The sequence below is a fragment of the Struthio camelus genome, chromosome 2 (genome assembly GCF_040807025.1).
Source record: "Struthio camelus isolate bStrCam1 chromosome 2, bStrCam1.hap1, whole genome shotgun sequence".
Taxonomy (NCBI): domain Eukaryota; kingdom Metazoa; phylum Chordata; class Aves; order Struthioniformes; family Struthionidae; genus Struthio; species Struthio camelus.
The window spans coordinates 104697988-104720823 of record NC_090943.1 but is presented as its reverse complement, the minus strand read 5'-3'; positions in this window follow the sequence as shown (position 1 = coordinate 104720823).

Genomic DNA, 22836 nt, shown 5'->3' with positions numbered 1-22836 from the left:
TTATACAAAACTGCTTTTAACCTGCCACTCTTGAAACCTAATTCAATGTAAACTTCTGGCACTTTATCCCAATGCTGTAAGGATCCTTTTAAAATTAAACGATTATACTATTCTCCAACACCCAATAAAGTCCTGTAGAGTTTCATGCCACGTCACAAGGAAGGTAGTTAAGCACTGGAATAGGTGACCAGAAAGACCGTGGAATCTCCATCCTTGGAGGAACCAAAATCAACGGGCCATGGTCCTGAGCAACCTGATCTAACATTGACTTTGGCCCCACTTGCAGCAGGAGCTGGTACTAAATGACCTCAAGAGGCCCCTCCCAACCTAAATTATTCTCTGATTCTACAACTCTACTTCTTTATTCCTTGCTTCACTTACTGCTGAGGGATCGCATAGAAAAGCATAGCTATAGTAGCTCGGCCCTGCTAGCCTTAGCCTCTCAGAAGCCTGTTTCTTCCCCAGACCTTTCCTGTGCCATCCTAATGAATTTCCTGTTTCTGTATTTCCTCATGGTGTCTAGCCATCACCTTTAAAGACAATATAGACAGAACTTTAAGGCTTTCTCCTTAAAATCATCTTCACAATCACAGTCATCAAAACAACACAAACACCTTTAGCTGCGTCTTGCTATTATGTGCCACCTTTACCTATTCATCTCTGTAAACCTATATATTTATCTAAACCTGGCAGTTTCTTTCAGCATCAGTTCTCTAAGACTCATCCCTTCCTTTCAACATCAGGGATCCAAGTTAGGGGTCCAGAGATCTGAGTTTTAAATGTGGTATTACATCTACTTCTATATCTCAACTTCTGTGATTTTTCCTGCAGTCTTTGATGATTCATTTAAGATATTCTAAAGTATCACAGATTTTTGCTTTCCACTGTTTTTCCTTTTGCTGGAAGAGTAGATCACCTCAGTTAATTAAAAAAAATGAAGATTTCTTTAAGCTAAAAATGAAGATTAATTCCATGATCTTAGCTCTCTTTCTAGTTCTCATATCCTATCTTTTTTAATGGAAGAAAAGAATAGTGGTAGCCAAGATACTAGATTTGAGATTCAGAAAACCTAGGATTATTTCCTGCATTTAGCTAGGTCTACACTGAAGAGCTTCATATGAAGTAGCTGGGAGATAACAATAGGGAAGCTGGGGCAGGTGAAGACTTTAAAAAGTCTAATTAACATTGTGAAAGCAGAATTCTTTATTTAAAGCTGTCTTAGATATCTGTTTACCATATTGCTGTCTAAAGGGTAAACATATCCAAAGGCTATGCTAAAAATTGTACCTCAGGGAAATGGGGATAACCCCATCTCATCACTCTTACCCTTCTTCGTATGCTTATGTTGATCTTAAGATCTTTGTAGCCAGGAGTTTATTTTATTATACATTTGTAAAGCACAACTGGACATCCAGTCTTTTGAATGAATGCAGTTTTTAAAGCAGAAATGAAGAAATACACCAACAGGTTTTACTGGTTGATCTTTTAAAAGTGCAGGCTTTTAAGAATTGCATCTTCTGTTATGCTGCAGCCTTTCAGAAGAGATTTCTAGTTTCTAAGAGAATTAATGAGTTTAACTTTTGTCATATACCCTTGGTCCTGTAAGTAAGGCTAGGAAATGCAGCTGAAACTAAAATCTTCCATACAGTTTCTGTTTTCTGTGAATATTCTTGAATATCAGGTGACATACGTGGGCGGGGGAAATTCAAGAGTGGCCTTAACCAAATCTCTGCTTTTGCTGGAACTTCCCAAAGCCTTTCTCACCCTTTGCTCCAGACTGAAAGATTTTGCTAATTTTGGGTGCATTCCAACTAGAACTTAAAACATTTGGTTTTGGTTGTTGACTTGCAATGTTCCAAATACTTCCAAGTTTCATTTCATCATTCAGATCTCTCCATATACTCTTCACTCCTCAGGTTGGCTCCAAAATGTTACCTCCATATCTGAGCATACAAACCATATTCAAACAAATCTTCTGGTGATTTCCAAAGGGCTTTAATCTGAATAAGGAATAAAAAATAGATCTTCTACCACAAGCAATGGAGATGAAATTTACAGGACTGAAGCAGAGGACATCCACACTAAGAGCAGCTTCTTGATACCGTTTTAGAAAGAAAAGACGAATGATAGCGTCACTATGTTTCTGTGTAGAAAGATAACTCATTCCAGTAATAGTTAGGAGAATAACTTTCTAGTGTAAGAGGGCAGGTTCATAAAATGAGAGCTCAAGAGGGAAAAAATGCAGAATAAAGTAAACTCTTTTAACAGTCTTTGTCAGATGAAAACATTAACCTTCATAATAGGAAAAGGAAAATTCAAACTTTAGAGCTAGATTTCATTCTCAACAAGTGAGAAAGAAGATACCTGTTGAAAGAGGTTGATTTCACTGGAAAAAGCCCAGCAAGCAAAAAGTGTTAAGATGCATCTTTATAGCTATCTAGTGTCTAACAGAGTGGGTTTCCTGCCTGGTTGAGAATTGTAAAGATGTTTCAGAATATGTGCTAAATCATACCAGACGCCAGCAATTTCTTTCAAGTTATAACTGATTAAATATGCTGTGATTTTCCTCTTCACTTTAGCTTGCTTTCAGTTGCTCATCCCTTAGGCTTCTTACCTTTCTCACCTCACAAGTAGACATTTATCTGCTCTCCTCCTTTAACATCACCTCTTGCCTCCATGATCCCTCCCCAATCTGTCTCCTGGTCTGTTTTGCACCTCCTTGCATCATTCCCTATCTCTTTTTTCCTAAACTTTCTTTCCTGCCTATTTCGTCTCCTAAAACAAATAGTTTTGATTATCTTCCGTCTCTAAGAAAGTCTACTATTTCTACAGCTTTTCTACTTGTCATCTTTGTTGGTTCATTATTAAGATTCATTAGGAAGCAAGTAAACATAATTTTTATTAATAAGGCAAAGGGCCTAAAATTATGACCAATACTTACACACAAGAAGTTGACACAAACATTAGCAGCAAATTTGTCTCTTTAAAATCAGTACACTGCTGACATAGTTCTTCATTTTCATATTAAAATGTATTTTCCTGAACTCCATAAATTATTTCTAGTTGTTGTTTTCCTCCACCCTCTCTAACATCTCATTTAAGAGAATATGGAGGTCGTCTTCATTCCACTCTAGCACTCTGGTGAGGAGAGGAGATGCTTCAAACCAAACCCTGTTTTTGGTCCCCATCTCTTCTTCTGCTCCTTTTCTGTAAATAATCACTTCCCCAGTTCACTTACGAACTTCATTTTTATAGCTTACAAATTCACATTTCCACTCTAGGCATGAATCACTTTGGCTAAGCAAACAACTCAGCTTGTCCTTCTGACAACTCACTGTAGATGTGCAATTATCAGTGTAAGCTTAATACAGTTAATCATTCTCCCCCCAGTAATTCCCCACCTACCCCTTTTTTCTGTTACAATGGAAACATCACCATCCTGCCAATCATTTAGGCCCATGAATATTTGGTCCATCATGTTCAACTTGGATTTTTCTCTTGATTCTCATGGTAGGCTATAACTAGATCTTGCAGATACTTTCTGAATAGCATCCTTAAATATAACATTTTTCAGTTCATCCAGTTATAATTTTGGTTTGTTTCTTGTCATGTATCATCTCAATACCTGCAAGAATCTTCTTTCTTCTGGCTTTGGTAACACAGTTGAGTCCCATGCAGATGTTTCAGCAAAGATGAACTTTCAACCTTTATATTTTGATTTAATCTCCTTTCTTAAGACATATCTCTTCTTATTCTTGCTTTTCTGTCATACCAAACATAACCTTACTGGTCTTTTCCCGTAAGACTGTCACAGTCTAGCCCTAGTGTCTTGCTTGTTGTTGAAATGTTGAGTATAAGAGGGACTCTCCGAATAACCTATGATACACTTGTTAAATTTTGAGAAATATACCTTTGTATTTTCTTCTATGCTATTTTTCACACTTAGGAAGAGTGCCTGGTAAATAGCACTAATATTAGTTTGCTGTGTTCCTTCACATGGCCCCTTAAAAAGCTCCTTTGCTGTGAGTCCTACAAAAATTATGCTGCAGTGAGATTACTTCAAGTTCGCTCTTCATCACCAGACTGTGTTCCTCTGTTATTTTTTTGACTTTTAACTTACTCTTAGATTACAAACTCTGAGAGTACCACCTTAGTAGCAATGGGTTTTGTGGTATTTGAAAAAAAATTCTAAGCTGTATAGAAATACAATAAATAATAGCTATGTTACCCTTGTATTAATGCTGTGGCACTCTTCGGTGTTCCTAAACACTGTGACACTTAGGTAGATTACACATTTTCTTTTAAAATTTTCCTCTAAAATATCCTGGCTGAGGTTGGTAAATACTTACATAATTCAAACGATTGTGTGCCAAGTTATATAATCTGATCATTCACATTTACTATGATCATTCTCATTTACCAGATTAGATCCATCAAGAGCTCTCTTATGCCACCATAGCCATGTAAAATAAGTATACTGTAAAGAATCCAGTACAATGGCAAAATGTTATACAAAATCTAGTATAAACATGAATCAGTTTCATTCTAATTAGTTGACACCTACCATACAACATATATTTGCAATCTGGACACCCTGGGAAACCAATGAGCAATAAATAAACAAATACAGTACAAATACAGAACTTTGCTGAGCTCCTTAACATTTCTATCTGAGTAGATGTTATAAAAAGATTTTTTTATAATTCAACATCCAGTGCATTGCAAATGGAGATATATCTACATGTGCCACTACAGGAATATGATATCAGGGCCAGGTGAGGTGATGATGCTGTTGCGTGACTGAAAAAACACTCTTTCCACATATAGAGATTTATTTAACCAGTACAGATTCTTGAGCTATACATAACATTTTACAACAGCTACAGGAACAGCTACTGAAGAACATCCTAAAATCATTAGAAAATAAAAATGTGAATTGGCAGCCAAAGAACGTTTATAAATATATCATGTAACCACTTACGATATAAAGACATTTAAAAACTTTAGGAAAAGGTCACAGTAATTGAAACAGCTTAAGAAATACAAATTCTGCACAATATACAGACTTCTTAAGAAGCAAAAGTAATTTGACTTTTAGATTTTTTTCTAATCTAAATAAATGAGTTAGCACTTATTACATGTTTTATGGCACGCTATAATTAATGTAACACCACATACTGCTGAGTGGCATAGGTGATTTATTTAAGCAGATGCCAAAATAAGTAAAATAACAGAAACCTGTGATTTTCACCTTTCAGGGAAGTTGTTATAAGACCCAAAATTGAGCCGTATTATTGTTGAGACTTGAAATATCTCTTAATACATTTTCTATCATTATATGTCTTACAGTTGTTATAAGATAGGATGAAAACAGCACTGTCCTCTTTCTAGCTCTTCATTCATAGTAAGATCAAACTTCTAACACTTCTAACATCATTCAACTAGAAAATGAGAATCTAGTCTAAAGTCCCCTAAAAGAAATAGAAGACCTTCCACTGGTTTGGACAGGTTCAAAACAAAGGTTCAAAAATAGTTATTCCTTTTCCTGAGTTGTTCTTACAAAACAAACCAGCTAAACTGATGCAAACAAATTTGCATTCTAAACACAGCATAGGATGATGTCCACAGTTAACCTGACCTAGTGATATGATCAATGGCATAATGCCAACAATTAAAATTGGACCTGAAAATAAATATTGAAAGAATGAACTGAATTTCTAGACATATACATAAGTATATGAGCTACACAACCTGCTTCCTACTGAACTATCCCTGGCCATATATGCACACGTTGGATATATTCCCTACATACCCCCCTTCCATCCCATGACAAGATCTGATTGATAAAACCTCTACAACCCAGCTAATGAACCTGAGTGATTGTGCATGCTTTTTTTTTGCTTTTCTTGATTTTTTTTTAACTGTGCAAACATTAGAAACCTCCTCTATTCTTTTTTCCTTATGGCTAAATTCTGACATATTTACTCAGCTTTTCCCCAGTGCTTTATCAGGAATAAGTCCTATTGCTTTCCACAACTTGCTTTCCATAGCTTTCCAAACTCGCTGTTTCCAGGGAAAGGAACCAAGGTGGCCAGGTTGTTTCATCACAAAACAACTAGTAGGCTTAGCTCTCAAGACTGCAGGTCTTCCAAGATATGTCTACTGGCAAGGAGGTTATCTACACAGAAGCCTTTGTTTCTATTAAACAATTTCTAGGCCCTTTGCAGCCCTTTCTCCTTTCGTCCAGCTGTCTGGGACTCCCCCAACTGCTGCTGAACCTGGATTTCCCCCTAAAGGGGAAGTTCCCCAGAGCAGACAGAACTCACGGAGAAATGAACGCAAGCCTCCACTTACACTGAGCTTTGAATAGATTCCCCAAGGGACTAACGGAGGGACAATGAATTTTTTCCCTTGAACTACCTCCTCTCTGAACCTTGTGCCCACACCACCAAAAAAAGAAAATAAACCCAACAGGCAAACCATTGAAAATTATGTACAAGAGTCATGGTATTCTATCAGACAATACCTAGTCAAAAGTGGAAGCAAGGTAAAAGAGTTATCATGCATGCTGATAGGAAATTTCTTCAAAATACTGGTTTGGGGCAAATAGTCTGGGCCTCTGGGAACTTGATCTCAATCAAGTGTGAGGAGAACTTGAGGACCACATTCTGTTCTATCATGCTTAAGAAATGGAGAGAATAGCTGAAACTCTGAGCAAAGTTGGAAGAACAAAAGTTGGCTGAGATAACAGTTTTCAGATCTGGCCCAGGATGGCTCTGGAGGAGGTTGTTCAGAACAGAAGGGAATGATAGGCCAGTCCCAGGTGACCTCGGAAGCAGTTTGGCTGAGATTGCAGATATAGCTTTCTTGTTAATGATGCTCCCTTTGTGAAAACACTATCTTCCTATTTAACCTGATTACAAAGGATGGATCCAATCCTATTTCCAGAAAAGGCAACAGGCATTTGACCTCAATGGGATCAGGGGATCATGAAAATTGAGACCCATATTTTACCATTCATTAGTGTATTGCGTTTAGTTTAACCCTACTGAAATATGGGTGGCAATGGGGAGGTAATCTCTTCCTTAGGTGTTATTTTTCCTTCAATATCTACTGCTTGCAAACATTCCCTTTTGTTCTAGCCTATACTATGTTCTGTCTTCACAATTCACAAACTTTCTATTCTCCGTATTCTTCTTCTTTCATTTCAGTATAATGATTCACATCACATCTTCTTTAGGGTTAAGAACAGTCTCACATGATATGATGAATGTGAAATGTGGGGGCATTTACAGGAACTTGGAAGCATTTCTGTAAACATTCCTATCAACAAAGGGGCTTCATAAATCAGAATTTGGGTTTTTTTCAGATAAAGCAGTTTCACAGGGTGTCTTCAGTGATTTCCCTTCATATAAAGAAAGAAACTAAAAATAATCATTATTGTATCATAATGGTATGATCTGAATAGTTTCAGAAAAATCTTTAATAAGCTCAGCCCTTTTTGTATCTGATAGTGACATCTTTTGTTTTCACTGAAGTAGTGCAACTAATATTCTTTTCTTTGTATCATTGCTTTTCAAGGGGAGATTTTGCAGTTGCAATTCAGTGGACAAACTTTACGCAGTATGAAATCTTTCATACACAATTCCAGTTCTGTCCTTTTTTTTTTGTATTAGATATAAAATGAAGCATCAGACAAATACTGAAATTCATATCTGGACTTGTAACTGAATCAAATCCTGAAGTTTCTCACTTGACATCCCACTTCCTTCCTTATCTCAATGCTGTATCTTGAGATAAAAATTTTCTACTAGATCCTTATGGCCACAGATACTAGTTCATGGTAAGTTACTACCTTCTACTTCTATTTTAGGAAGGAATGAGTGAGAAAAAGCCATAGGGAAAAAATCTATGTTAATAGCTTCCTGTGGGTGTCTGTCAATGCATTTTGTCATAATCTAAATCAGGAGGCCATTTTTATGTGAAGATTATGAAAATGAAAGAAATTAAAAATGAGTAAGCTTGTGCATCTCTAATATTCTTTTATTTGCATGCACAGACATTTCAATAGCAATTTCATTACCAAAAAGAAAGATGAACTTTAATCAATCATGTAACCAAAAATCATAGAAGGAAAAAGTGCTGCTCAGAGTTAGTATTATTTTGCTACATTGCAGTACATAGCATTTAAAAAAAAAAAAGACAATAAAGCAGAAAATAGATTTCAGTAGAGACTGGACTTGATTTTACACTGGTGTTGCTTTCAAAAACTTGGATCCAGATTTAAACTTTCCCAGAATATTATGCTTGCTCTCTCTTCTGTTTGAAAAAATAAGCAGTGAACAAACAATACAAAGAAATAACCAGATCGAAGGAGTAAGTACTCCATGGTAAGGCAATAAGACCCTTATCATTCATACTAGGTAGTACATCACTTTTCAAGTTCAGTGTGCAGGTATTTACGCCAAGCCTTTTCAGCTGCAATCTGTGTGCACTCCCTCTCCTAGAGTCTTGTTTCACTGTGGATTTGAATGCATCCAAAATCTCAAAAGAAAATAGCCTGGATCCAAGTTGAAACTATGTCAAATGGCCAGACTTTGTTTTACCTCAGTGAATAACTCTGGCCAGACTTTTCAGGAGTCAGCCATCAGAATGCCCCTTTTCATTAGCTTGACACACAGCTTGAGGCTATTTTCACCACGCTGGTCTTTAGTACGTAAGTTATTACAAACTGCTGGCCAGTTAGTCCAGTTACTGAAGTTAGTAGCAAGAGTAAACGCTGCAGATAACTCTCAGTTGGAGCCTATGATTTTAATCAAAGAGCTGGTTATGATCACATCATGACTTCAAATAACTTTTTCTCAGCCTGGCATAGTTTCGGGTGAAACCAGCAGCTGCTCCATGTCTAATACCACTACAGCAAAAAGCCTTGACAGAATTGACTCTTCCCTTCTGCCTTTTCCCCCTTTGCTTCCTGCTCTTCAACTCATGCTGCAGATCATTTTTTCCTATTCTAAGGGCAAATACTCAGGGATCTCAATTCTGTTATTCATGATTTTCTCCAGGAGGTAGCTGCCAATTGTTAGGAACAGACAGGGATTTATTTTTAAATTTTATACAGGTAAATCATTCTTTGACCAGCTCTCTTTCTTACTCTGGGAAACAAATAACTATATGGTGGTTGGAAAGAATCAACCAATATTTTTGCCAACTGAGCAAAAGTGCAAAAATAGGGTCAGATGTAGCTAAAATCATAGATTCAAGCACCTCCATGGAGTGGAGAAAAGCTGACATCTCACAAATGCAATCAGTAGAGCCACCTCCTGAGCTTCTCTGACTAGCCACACTAGGCCTGTCAAGTGGACTTTCCACTTCTAAAGCATCAAAAATCTCTGCAGTTTCATGCTAGATTAAGAAAGGGACCTCCTGCAATTATATCAGCAAGAGTATATACCTCTTCTCCGCTCTGAAAATTCTTCTGAGCGGGAAGACTGAGAGAAACCAGCAAGTTGGCTTAGCTCCTGAAAGTGCCAGATGGGAATCAGAGGGAAGGATTGCCCTAAGCTGCAAACCACAGAAAACAACTTTCCAGGAAGGGAAAGTCCCAGAAACTAGTAGTGTGACAAAAGTCTGTGGAGAAGACAAGTTACATTATTTTCAAAGCAAAATTGTTGAAACACACCCAGGTAACCTCGTAGCTCACTGTCTTCCGAAACCTGCACCACGTGTCTTTTGTTCTGCACAGAACAAACATATGCTAAAGGAACCTCATTAGCACTGTAGGGTCTGAACAACCCATTTACTATTGATGTACGACATCAGTTTATCTACATATGTACACTTGTAGCAGGGCTACAGTGATTTTCAAACCATTCCTGACAGGAAAGCACATGAGACAACAGCTACTGTTTAAAGGAATACAACACAGTTTCTACGCGCTAACCAGTTCAAGGAAATTCCTCATAATATAAAGGCAAAGGTAAATCGTCCATAGCAGGGCCATTTCTATTTTCTCTACTGCCAAGTCAATATCATACTCGACTTTTGAATGAGCCCTGAAAAACCTGTACCTACAACAGCATTTTGCTACTTTCCCATTCCCTTCCTCCAGAAATGTGGGAGAAAAGCAGAGAATGGTTAAGATGATCCCAAATCTGTGGTACTTAAACAATACCCAAGCCGATTCAGTTTCTCTTCTGCCATAGACTCCCTCTGAAGAGGAGCAAGTTCCCTCATTTCTCTCTGTGCTCAAACATAAGCACAATTCCTTTCTTACAAGGGTACAGTAACAATAATTGTATCAAACAGTGGGAAGTGCTATGCTAGTCGAGTCATTCAGATGCCATACAACAGGCACAACATTTTGTTCCTTACTTTTTACGTGTTCTTCAAAAGGGGCTGGGGTGGGGGGCAGGGAGATTCCCTTAAGTTGAAGACCAAGTGGTAACATTTAGCATGTTTCTGTAATCAATAACCTCATCTTGACCTGTGAGTTGCAGAGAAGGCAGGCAGCCCCTTTGTCATCATCATTACTTATTGCCTCTTACTTGCAGAGGATGTGGGTGATGTGGCCTACCAGAAAATGTTGGCTGAAGATGTTCCTCTTGCTTCAGAGTACTTTTGAGTAAAACTAACTGTTCGCTAATCAGTGTCTAGATGTTCAGTATCAGGTAAGCAAAAATGTAAGAACAACGCTGGGGCCTGGGCAGGAGCACTCTTCTCTGAGTCAGCCTTCCTTCAGGTACAATGAGCTGAAAACATTGCTACTGTCCTGTGAAGAAGAGAAAACATAGCACAGATCTTCTGTCAGTTTTGACAATTGCAGGCCTTGGTCAAATTCAAATCTTCAAGTATGGAATCCCAGTAGTGCACGTTCTAATAGAATCAAATTCTAGTTAAAAAAACTCCATGCAATTTCACTCATAACTTCCTTCTCTAGCTGGCTGGATACTACTATTGAGCACTGTAAGTATAATTTGTCGTCCTTTCATATATCTGGCAACCCTTTGGAGCCCTGATAATGAATGGAACTACATAAATGTGAGACAATTACTCTCAAACTTGCCAGGTATCTCCTAAATTTACGCAGCCAAGTGAACTTCCTGCATATTTGCAATATTTTGAGAACCAGTGGAAATTGGGTTATTCAGTCTCCCAAGTAGTTTCCATGCAACTAACTTTTCTAATAATGGGAGAGAAGGGAATTGTTTAGCAAGGGTACCCTACAAATAAAAATACAACTGCAGTTGCGGCAGGGGCGAACTTTCTCTGTATAAACCATATGGGATTCTTCTAAGCAGCCAGTGAAGATCCAAGATTAAGGAACCAGAAAAGATGCATTGGTTTCAATTTATTTTTTTATGTTTGATATCTGTGTATGTATTTTTGGACATCATCTTTTAAATGCAGTGAATAGATTATTGTTGTTTAACTTTTCTCTCATAGAGAAAATATTTATTATATCACTTGAGGGGAAAATGGGTGCCTCAACTTTGCTGAATTAGTTATGTGTAGATATTTAGCAGTAAATTCTATTTTGGAAAAAATGAGGAATCTTTACTTTAGCACAGGCCTTTACTTTTATTACCTACGTGAATGCATGTTTATTTTATATGCATGTTGTATACATATATATATTATATATATATACACACACATACAGACATATACAGTGTGATTAAAGGGAAAAAAAGGCAAAAAGAACACCACAGAAAATGAAGGCAAATTCATATGACTGGAAATTAATGGCTTTACTCTTACACACTAGCTCATTGGAGCTTTAGATCTTTTTAAGCTATGTTTGGGACACCACTGGAGCAAGAAGGCAAGCAAAGGCAGCTTCTATAACATTCTCAGCCCCCTAATTTCAGGGAGAAATGGAAGAGATAGGATAGCAGGTAATGATTTTCATGGAGTTAATATGCTAAAGTGGCAAATTCTTCTGATACTTCTAAATACAGGGTGTTCTCAAGGCTATAGATTTGGTTCACCAACAAGTGGGGACTTCCCTTAATGGGGAAATCCCTAGCTTCTCTTTTACAGCAACTTTCCAGCTGTGTTTGAAAGGGATTGGAGTAGGGGCCACATATCAGACCCTTGACATTATGTTGAATTACATAAAGTTACAATTACATAAAGTTCAACAAAAAGATTTCCTAGCACAGTGCATGTACATAAAAAAAACACACACAAACGGCAGCCCATCAGTATACCCATTATTCAATTTTTGATGCATTTTTGAGGTCAAGACCCAATTTTTTATACTGAGCACATAAGTGATTGGCAGAAGTCCAACTTGCATAAATTGTAAAGTATCAGTGATGCTTTATAACTTTATGCAAAATATCCCTATCACTTTGTCCCAGCAACAGTCACAAATAAGGGTAACTGAAGAAAGACTGAGAAGAGAGAAAATCATATTAGTTTAATTTTTAAAAGTTAGCAAAGTGGCAAAAAGATAGACTGACCCTTAAAAATTGTATATGGTGATTTTTTACTAGGAAATTTTTAATTTTGTATAAGTATAAATTACTGGAATTTTATTTTAAGGTTCTTCCCATGTTTTATCTCACTACACACTTCTAGAATTCCTCCAGCCTACAAATTAGCTTCTTAATAGGTAAGATTTTTAGTTTTTCCCCTCTCTTCTCTGAACATTGCTGTTCTGAGCTGCAGCCAGTTACGTTTCAAGAAGATTAAACTTTACACTTATTGGTAAACTCCACACATGTTCCTTTACCAGGAGATACTTTCCTCTTCATGCAAAACTCCTCTAAAATAACAGGAGAACAAGGAGAAGGCAAATTTGGTGCATACAGCATAATGCAGTGGTTCACATTTCTGAGGTAAAATCTTGGCTTTTGCTATCTTCTTAAGAATTAACCCTGTAATGACAGTACATCTCTGGTCAATTGGCTGTCCATTACAGGAGCTGACACAGTCCCATTTTTGGGACCATGCTGGCCCTCTGGAGCATCCTTAGGTTATATAGAAGGGCAAAATGAGAACTGTACAGCTTCACTCAATTTCTGCATTTTAAAGGAGAAGGAGGTATGCATAAGGACCAGAAGACATAGGAAGGCTATCCAAATGGCCACATTTTTTATTTGTCAAAGCCCTGGAAAGCCAGGCTGGCTACTAATAAGGCGATGGATGGATGTAGTCAGAGAGGCAGCGATCACCAGGGCAACAGCAGCAGCTGCTTTCACCATGCTCCCGTTGCCCCAAAGGCATCTCAAATCTATCCTAAGCTTCACCATATTCCATCTCACAATTCTTTTTTCTCCCTCTACCCTGACTTGACATCCTTGGGCAAGCAAAACTGGATTTTGCCTACATCACTAAGAGGCATTTGGCTGCTTCTGGCTGGCTAACATCTTGCTTCAGTAAGTCAACATGGTGATGATAGCAACACTGTTCACATGTGAGTCATTCTGAGCCAGGAACAGGGGAAGACTTTTCTGAGTAGGCAAGAAAATGAAACAAGTCCAACTGCACCATCCTGATACAAAGAAATTAAGGCTCAAACAGCTCCTGAAGAAAGGGAGGCCTACAGGCTGGGTGGTACTTTCATTACTCATAATATAGTTTCATTATATATATAGTCCCTTCGCTTTCTCTCGTAACTTCATTTTCAAAAGCTTGTGCAATACACATGCTAACGTATCATGTTACCATTGCATTGGGAGCAGCCTCCACAGAGCTGCCAGACTCCTCAGGGTCTGTTCCTTTCTAACCTCTTTATGCAACTTCCACTATTTTTGCTACACTTTCTAAATGAGCTCAGGAAATATTCTCTTCCGAGTCCTTCGGCATAACTCTCCACATAGTAAATCTAAAGAAAGTCAAGCAAACACTGGAGTACCCTGGAGTACACAACAGAACTTAGATACTGCTACAGCAGCCCAACAGAGGAAGGCAGGAAGCACAAGACTTTTAAACCAACTTCTCCTTTTTCACAAAATGTTCCTGTGAGGGCTCTTGTAGGCCAGCATCGTAAAGCAGTAACGACAGCACCAGGCTTCAGTCTCGTGTAATCCATTCACAGCATACAATTTTCATACTCATGGTATTCAGTATTAATTTGGGTACCTTGAAAAAGTTGTTGGGGTAGGTTTATAATTTTGTCTTTACGTGGAAAAGACTCTATACAATGGAACCGAGCTCAACTCCACTGCAACAGTTCCTCCCTGAAAGTAGCAACTGACAGAGAACACAAAATATATTGACTTTGTTTGTTTTATAATGCAGACTACTCTCATGGGGCTTATCATTATATATTAGGAATATCAAATTAGCACGTCCCATGGATCAACTCCCACTGTGTCAGATATTGGTCAGGTATGTAAGCTGATGTCCTGTTAGCACATTAATGTTAGATTCACTGGGAGTGGAGATTCAAATCGCAACAAGATCAGCTCATCCCTCCATCCTTTCAAACCAGGAAGATGAGATACAGATGTGAGAGTTTTTCTGAATAAGCCTTCACTCCAAGAACGAGTTCTGCAATGCAAACACTGACATGTAACTTCATTAAAAAGTGGGATAAAATCTTTTTGGTCTCTCTCGCAACTAATACAGAGGAAGTGTCTATGAATACAGCTGTGCTGGGATTCTGTCTGCAGTAGTTCTGCAGGCTGTTGCATTGCTATTTTAGTTCATGATAATCTAGGATTTCTTAAGCTGTGTGATGACTTGCAATGTTGAATAAATTACCAGTAAAGTTATAGATTTGCTGTTTGTAACATGAATGATATCTGAACTATGGACACTGGCTTAATAAACGTAGGCTATTAAATAGTAAAGGCTGACATTCCATTAGGTAACTCAGCTGAGTGCTTAAAATTTGTACCCCACCGATGTTAAGAATAAATTAAGACTCATGCCCCTGTCTGAGTCAGTCCTTCTGTTGACAAAATAGTGATTTCATTTATTATCAGTAATGAAGAACTACATCTAAAACTCACAGTCTTAGTTTCATTCACCTTACTTGGTTTTGATTCTGGGTCTTACTGAAGACTTATTCTTGGTTTTGATGCCAACAGTCATTCTTGTGTTATGACTTCTGTACTATCTCCGAAGGCAGGGAAGGTTGCTCTATTTGGAATATTAAATACACAGGGGGATAAAGGCCCAATTTATTTTTTTCTTTTACAGTTGTATTCGAGCTTTTACGTGCAATCATTCTCTCCATACACTCAAACTCTTTGTTTAAGAACCCAAATTATTAACACGATTTGGCACATTATATTGTAGGAACTTGCGATCTGCGGACAAACAAAAATAGGCTCTAAAGCCCAGTCACACGTTCCGTGGATCTACCCTTGGCTCCACATGAATCTTTCAAACTCTGGGGGAAGCCAGAGAAAACCTTCCAGAGAAACATTCTCACATGTGGCAGCACAGTTATAACTGTCACGATTTCTGGTAGATGCTGCTGGCTCTGAGCCATCTCCCCTTTACATAACGTGATGATAATGATAACCTGTCCCCTACTGTAGAGGAGTTGGGCATATTGTGTAATACACTTTCAAGTTGAACTATTCTTCTACCCAGCAGTCTCCTGGGAGTTTGGTTGTGGGCAAGGAAAAAGTGATGCACGCTTGACATCTGGCTAGACCACTGCCATTTGCTTCTCATTACATAGACTCTCTGCCTCAAGAAGAGCTCTGGAGTTCAAAAGAAGGAGAACGGTGGAGTGAGGCTGATTGATGATGATGATATGGAGAAGAGAAAAAAATGTCTGCAATGTCCTTCCATACACAGACCTTGGAGGCACAACATGCATTCCCATTTCTGTTTCAGTCATATAATATAAATGGTATTTTCCATAATCTTTTTATATTGATCCTAGCATGTAAGCGCAAGTAGGCAGTTTTCCAAAATACAATTGTATTATGGGAATACAATTTCCAATTGTAGTATGGAAATAATCAATGCTATGGGAAAAACAAAGAACTGTTAAGATCTAGTTCTTCTCCAGAGATCTTTCAATATCATGAAAGAATGATTTTAGGTTTTATACTGCTCCAGGATGGCAAGTCAAGTGAGAAGGTAGGATGCAATAACCAAAACGGAAATTGAAATTTGTCTTTAAGAGCAATAGTTTCCAAAAACAATGTCAAGAATAAAGGACACCAGCATGAGCTAGTAAAGTACCAACCCACGCCAGAAACCATAAGAACAATTTTAGGACTGTTGCCTGCTATGTGCGTGCACACAAAGCAATGAGTCACTACATCATAAGGGACGAAACCATGAGAATTAGTGAACACTACATGCATTATATTCACACAGCCTTCATACCCAAGCACACATGAGCTCAGTAAAAACCTGGCTTGTTTCCAGCAGGCCTGAAAACAATGCTTTACCTCTGAGCATACTGCTGATGAGAATGGTTTGACTAAATTGGTTTGAGTAAATGCCTCTGCAGCGTAACCACTGACACCTATGAGGTAAGGCAAGCAGTTCAATCTTTGTCCTACAATGATTATTATAGCAACAGCTAGAGAAATCCAAGTGAGATCGGTACGCCGTTGTGTTCAGTACTGGATGTGATGCAGTGTCACTGCAGATAAACTAGGAAGTCCTGCCATGAAATGCAGATGTTTGAAGGAGAGCAGCGTCGACGTATTTTGGTCAGGAGTTCTGATAGACAAAAAAAAAAGGGAAGGAAGAAATTGGTTTCTGTCAGTCTCAGGCTGAAAGTTCCTGCTCAACTCCGGTCCTACCGCCAAGAGAAAAACCTCTAATAAACCACATGCCTAGCAATCTGCTGAGGTTTCTACACCCATTCTGTTAATCTTTTAAACCTAACTCAGCCCCCCTGAGTCCCACCGACTCTTAACTTCCCCTCAGCTGCGTTAAGCCATAGGGGCCCACGGCGCCTGGCAGCGGGGGCACGACCGCCCTCAGCTCTCCTCCCGCGGCGGGCCGCGCCGCTGGGGTGGGGGCGGGGCGGGGCGGCCGTTGGGCGGCCGTTGGGCGGCCGTTAGGAGGCGGTGGGGGAGGGGGCGGAAGGGCTTGGAGAACCCGTCAGGGCTGGCGGGGGTGGCAGGGAGGTCGGAGGCACCGAGGAAGAGGAGCACCTAGCTGGGGCCAAGAGACAGTAGGAGGTGAAAAGAGATGGGGAAACCCTTGTGGAGGCCAAGGCATGCTTGGCTACCCCTCACTATACTGAAAGACTGGTCTGGGACCCAAGCATACCTTTTTTAATAAGCATTCGTGGTGTTCAGCGCTTTCATACACTAATGCTTTAAAGGCTTTTCTCAAAGGTAGCCATGTATTTCTGGGTGCCCAGCTTGGGCTCACTCTCCACAGCTGCCCAGGGCCAGCAGGTCTCTAAGGTCTCTGTGGGAACATGGGCTGTGTGGCCCTTTGGCAACACTCCTCCCCCTCCCCCCCCATCTTTTTTAAAGATGGGCATCCAAAAATTGATACACATTAACTGTGGATGAACGCACAAAATATGACTCTTGAGTTACTTTCCTCTGGCCAAACAGATTGTTAGCAGCGGAGATGAAGTGTTCTTGCTTCCCAATCCTGAACTTGTCTCCCTGACTATTCTGCCTCTAAACCAATATAATGTTCCATGTTTGCATTCGCTACCACAAACACTCATACAAACTTTCACTCTCAGGTCAAAATTCTGCTCCCATTAGCAGTAATTAATTAGAGAGGCAGAGATGGAGCAAAATGAAACATATCTTGCTATGGTAGTTTCTCACGAGATAAAACTGCAGGAGTGAGGAATTCTAGTCTAGAGAGCAGTTACAAGAAAAAAAAAAGACTGTGATATCTCTTTATTGCAAAATGTACTGAGAATTCTTCAGGTTGACCTTTTGAGTTTGTATGGGGAGAGGGGAGGAGTAGGAGAGGCAGAGAGGAGAGGAGAGGAGAGGCAGAGGGAGAAAAGAAAAAGAGAAATGAGGGAAAAAAGGGAGAGGTGCCTTCTATTTTCCATTTAGGGTTTTGTTCTCAACTTTGCTTGTACAGCGGCTGCTGTACTGCACTTCAAGTTGAGCCCTTGAACCACAGCAATTAATCTTAGAATAAATTATTTTGGCTTGTGAGGTAGTGTGACGCAGGATGCTAAATGATGATAGGCCACAGAAAAGGTCAAAAAACCCAATGGGGGAAGCAATGCACATGTAAGTGCTGTGAGAGCTATGCTGAATAGCTGCACGGATAACTGAGTTTGGGGGATTTCTCAGCTTTGCTCATATGCTCTTGGGGTTTGCAATACTGCAGGTAACAAAGAAAAAAGGGGGGAGGGGAAGGGAGAAGGGTTGTGCAGATGCGCAGTAGGGAAGTAATTCTAAAATGTGACAGCGCTGTTGCAGCGGTGGTGGATTTGCATGACTGGTTAGAGCGTTTCAGGGAAGTAAGTTTGTGCTTGTGCCTTTTGTGTGGGAGGTCCGGGCACAAAGGGGGATACCCCACATCAATGTAATAAAAAGGTGAAAATATGAGTGTAGCTATATGATTAATTCCATTTAGTACATGGGACATACATCTGTGAACTATGCACTTAGTTTTGCTAACTAAGTCATGCAGACCAAATACAGAAGCAAATGCAGAAGCAGTCTAAAGTAAGGGGGAACACTGACAAGAGGTGATTTTAGTCCTCTTTATAACAACAAGCTTAATCAGTTCAATGATATATTTCTCAGTTTAGAACTTTCCCTAAGCACTAAGCACAGGCAAGTCACTCGATTAACAGTGACATATATGAATATGTCATTTCACATCACTACGATGTTCTGCCATTTGCCAAAATCACTTGTATTCCTGGATTTGCAAGCCTAATATTCTCCCTTACCTGGTAGAATAGCTGCCTTACAAGGCAGCTTACTTTATTATGCTAAGGTCTGCACTTGTACGGCAGTAATACATTTTAAAAATGAAAGCGAAGATGTCCTTTTGTGGGAATGCTTTTTCCTTTCTGTGCATGTGGAGGAGGCGTATATGGGCAATGGTTAAATTTCTGTTAAAACTACCCTTTCACACCTCCCATGACTGCTATCCTGAAAGAGGGGAAGTGGCTGATAGAGATATGTTAAAGCTCCACTCCTGCAAAGGTTAACATACACATAGTATTAAAAAACCTTTTACTTAGCTTTAATCTAAGCGCATCCAAACAGTTATTATTACAGCCCAGGCCTGCTTTAGCTGTAAGATATCTGAGTAACTGTTTGGGCACCTGAGCTTGTGGGGGCTAAGAGGTTGGGATCCAACCAGCTATTCTCTCCTAGTAACTTAATCAAACACTAACTGCTCCTGAGAAACTGTCCCTTGCTGCCTGGAACCTGCAAGAGGGCAGTTAAAACAGAGCAGCTGGCCTACAGTAGCTTATTCCTCTATGAGGCAGCTCAGTTTCTGCTCGGTTCATGGCAAGATCTGGACTTCCAGGTAAAGAGACTTCCTGAGGGATTGGGGAGGTAGGAAGCATAGGGCCAAGCAAAGGCAAATAACCTATAACTACTCAACAGTAAACATAAATAATACCAGAAATATGTCTTTAACCATCCCCTTCCTCTACAATTTTTGAATTTAGGCACACCTCCAGGGAGCAGCTAGTCACAACCCCCCATCCCTGGAAGTAGGCATGTATCTTTTTCCAGAGTGTGCTGGTACCATTTTTTAATTCTCCTCCTTTTATATGATGGCCTAATGATTAAGACTGAAATTCAAATCCTGACTCTCCCTGAGAGGATAGTATCACAAGTTTCACACCTCAGTGCCCCTTAGTCATGAAGACCCATGCGATTATAGAAGAGCAGGAAATGAGAATAGGGGTAAGGTAAGGCAGCGCCTCCTACTGAAGTGACTTCAATATGCAGAATAATTAAGAAATTAGTAGTTCAGAAACGGTAAGACTGTGGCCTAGTGGTTAGGCTTGTGATTGCAGACAGGAGAAATTTGATTTCCAGTTCTGGCTCCAAGGACTGTCTCTGTATACAACCATTACCTAAAATTTTCCTGGGAAAATTTTAACTCAAAAAGTTTGGTCCAGACGTATTTCAAATACATCAGATTAGCAAGCAGAACAGTTTACTGGATTCCAATTTTGAACATAGGCAGATTGGAGGTGCCTATATCTTTTGCTGACTCTGTCCCTTAATCTCTGAGCATCAGTTTCCCTGTACATTAAATAGAAATTATTTCTCTCGGTTACTATCAAATACTGTGGCAACAATATCTCTTCTACGAGTAAACTGTTAAAAGTACAGATGAAACTCAGTTATTTAGATTCTTCTTCTTACATATAAAATAGCCCAAGAAAGTATGGTTGAGGAAAAAGAATGGCTGCTCAGTGGAGTTATACAGAAATGAAGCAATGAAAAGTGGTCATGAAATAAACTTGAAAGATGGCACTTACAGCATGAGCGTAAACATCCATAAAGTCTCCGGTGAACACAAGAAAGACTTTGACTAAGCCCTTATTTATTTTCCTGTTTCACTAAGAGAAAACTCATCGGTGTATGGATCTGTTGTTCAGTTTATTTCAAGGATTTTGTTCTGAAAGTGGCTCTCTAGCATCCTCCCCTGGGTTTTGAGTAGGCAAGCAGAGAACTGTCTTCCCTTTTTCATTTAATACTCACCACTGTCTGAATTACAGTCAGAACATCAAAGACAGTTAAATGTTTATTTGTTCCCATTTAAGCCTTAGTGATTCTTTGTATGGCAAAAATTAAAAGCACCCCTCCCACCAGCAGAAATAACTCCCTAAAGTACCTGCCACTAAAATCAACTTGCCAATTTATTACCTGCTTAGATGCCACTTTAATATTCATTCCACCGTATATTTACAGGAACAATTCCACAAGCTGAGGAACAAAGCAAATACACACTATTGCCTTCTACCACCACAAATGGGGTAAAGAAAGACTGGTCAGACTTGCAAAAGACTCTCACTGTTCAGATACTAAAGCAAATCCTAGATCTGCAATTCTCTACCACTGAGGACTAAGACTGTAGTCAGATTTGAAATTCTAGCCAGTTTGTGTTCAAAGGAATATCTCAGGCCAGACTTTTGAATCAAACCTTTTCAAAGGTTGGAAAAGTGCAGAAGAGCATTATTAATTTACAAGTAGCAAATTTATGTATCCCAGCATTTGCAATTGGAAAAATATTTCCCTTCTTGCCTAAGATTTGCTAGCAGAAGCTGCAATTAAGTTTCATATTGATAAAATCTTTAAAGATGGATTTAATTTAAATTAATTCTAATGTTTGTAATATTATTAAATATTTAGCATCGCAGAATTTAAAAACAAACTGAGCAACTGATAGGAAATGTTTCCCAGAACACTATCCCTGTTGTTGGTTTGTTTTTCATTTAGAGATATTCTAACGACTTTTAAGCTGATTTCTGTTACTCAATACCAGACAGAGAGACTGAGAGGAAAAAACAGGTCACAATAAGAGACTTTTAGTCACACAGTGTTTCTGCTTCCTTCCTTCCTGTTGCATAAGCCTGTCATCTCTTCTGCTATAAAGACAGAGATTAATGTGAGGGGTTTTTTTTTATTTATTTTTATTGAACATAGGCAGATTGGAGGTCATTTTTATTACCTGACAAAGCAAACTTAGGAATAACTAACTGCAGTATTATTGTGATATCTACTGTGGTAACAACTTATGCAAAAATATTTTCTGTAGATTATCACTTCTCAATTGTCGGAGAACAACGGGAGACAAGCACATCCGATGATGATCAACAAAACAAAATGATGATCAACATTTTATGCAAAAATATTTTCTGTAGATTATCACTTCTCAATTGTCGGAGAACAACGGGAGACAAGCACATCCGATGATGATCAACAAGTCTCAGTTTATTCAGAATTATCTTATTACTTATATAACAGAGTTAATTAGCTCATACATATTGCAAAAGCCAAGCTCCTTATAGGTGGCTACAGTAGAAGGCATTGTTATCTATTAAATGGATACAGTAGAAGGCTATGCACCTTTTCCCAAGACACTAGTAGCAAGTCATGTACCTTTCCCAAGACACTAGTTACTTTTCTCAAGACACTGGTATCATGCCCCTTGTCACGTAGCCAGTATTCAATAATATCTTCCACACTCAATTTCTCTTTTTAGCCTTGCTTAGTCCAGGATCGCAGTACTCAACTGCTCTCTCAATGGTTTTGTTCTCTGGAACACTCACAAAAAAGTAATACTGAGTAGAATTCCTTCTATACGCTACTTTGTTAGCATGATTTTGCTTTATTACCTATGCTTACTGGTGGTGAAAGTTCTTAAAATATTTCCTCCCGAATAGAACTTGTGTTAAAGATTAAAAACAGTCTTAGTGAAGTTTTGACGTCTCCCTATCGGCTTCTGTTCTGAAGACAAATGCTTGCATGAGCCACTAGATGGCATAACAAACGCCATTGGGACAGGCGATGTTTTACAACCGTTAACATACCACTCCAGAGGCAGAGCAACGTTTACAAACAACTTTGATATTATTCCCAAGGAAAGGCATAAGGAAACTAAAATAAGTCCTGCACCGTTATATATGAATTCATGTTTTCTTCTAAGATAGATGGTTGTAACCTTGCACCCTCGCAAACATTTTGTAATTTGTATGCAGAAAATTCAGACACCCAGAAATATGCTACTGGCCTTTTCACATGAATTTATACAACAGATATTAGGGATCACAAACTTCTGCACTGTATCTTCTGATAAAGTGGAAAAAAGAAAACAAGATGGTAATTGATTTCAGTCGAAGGAACCGATGCAAGTGTCGTATTGCCTTTTATGCTGGCATTTATAATTTTCTTGATGGTGTTAATGACTCAATTCATTGTTGGCTTGAAGTAA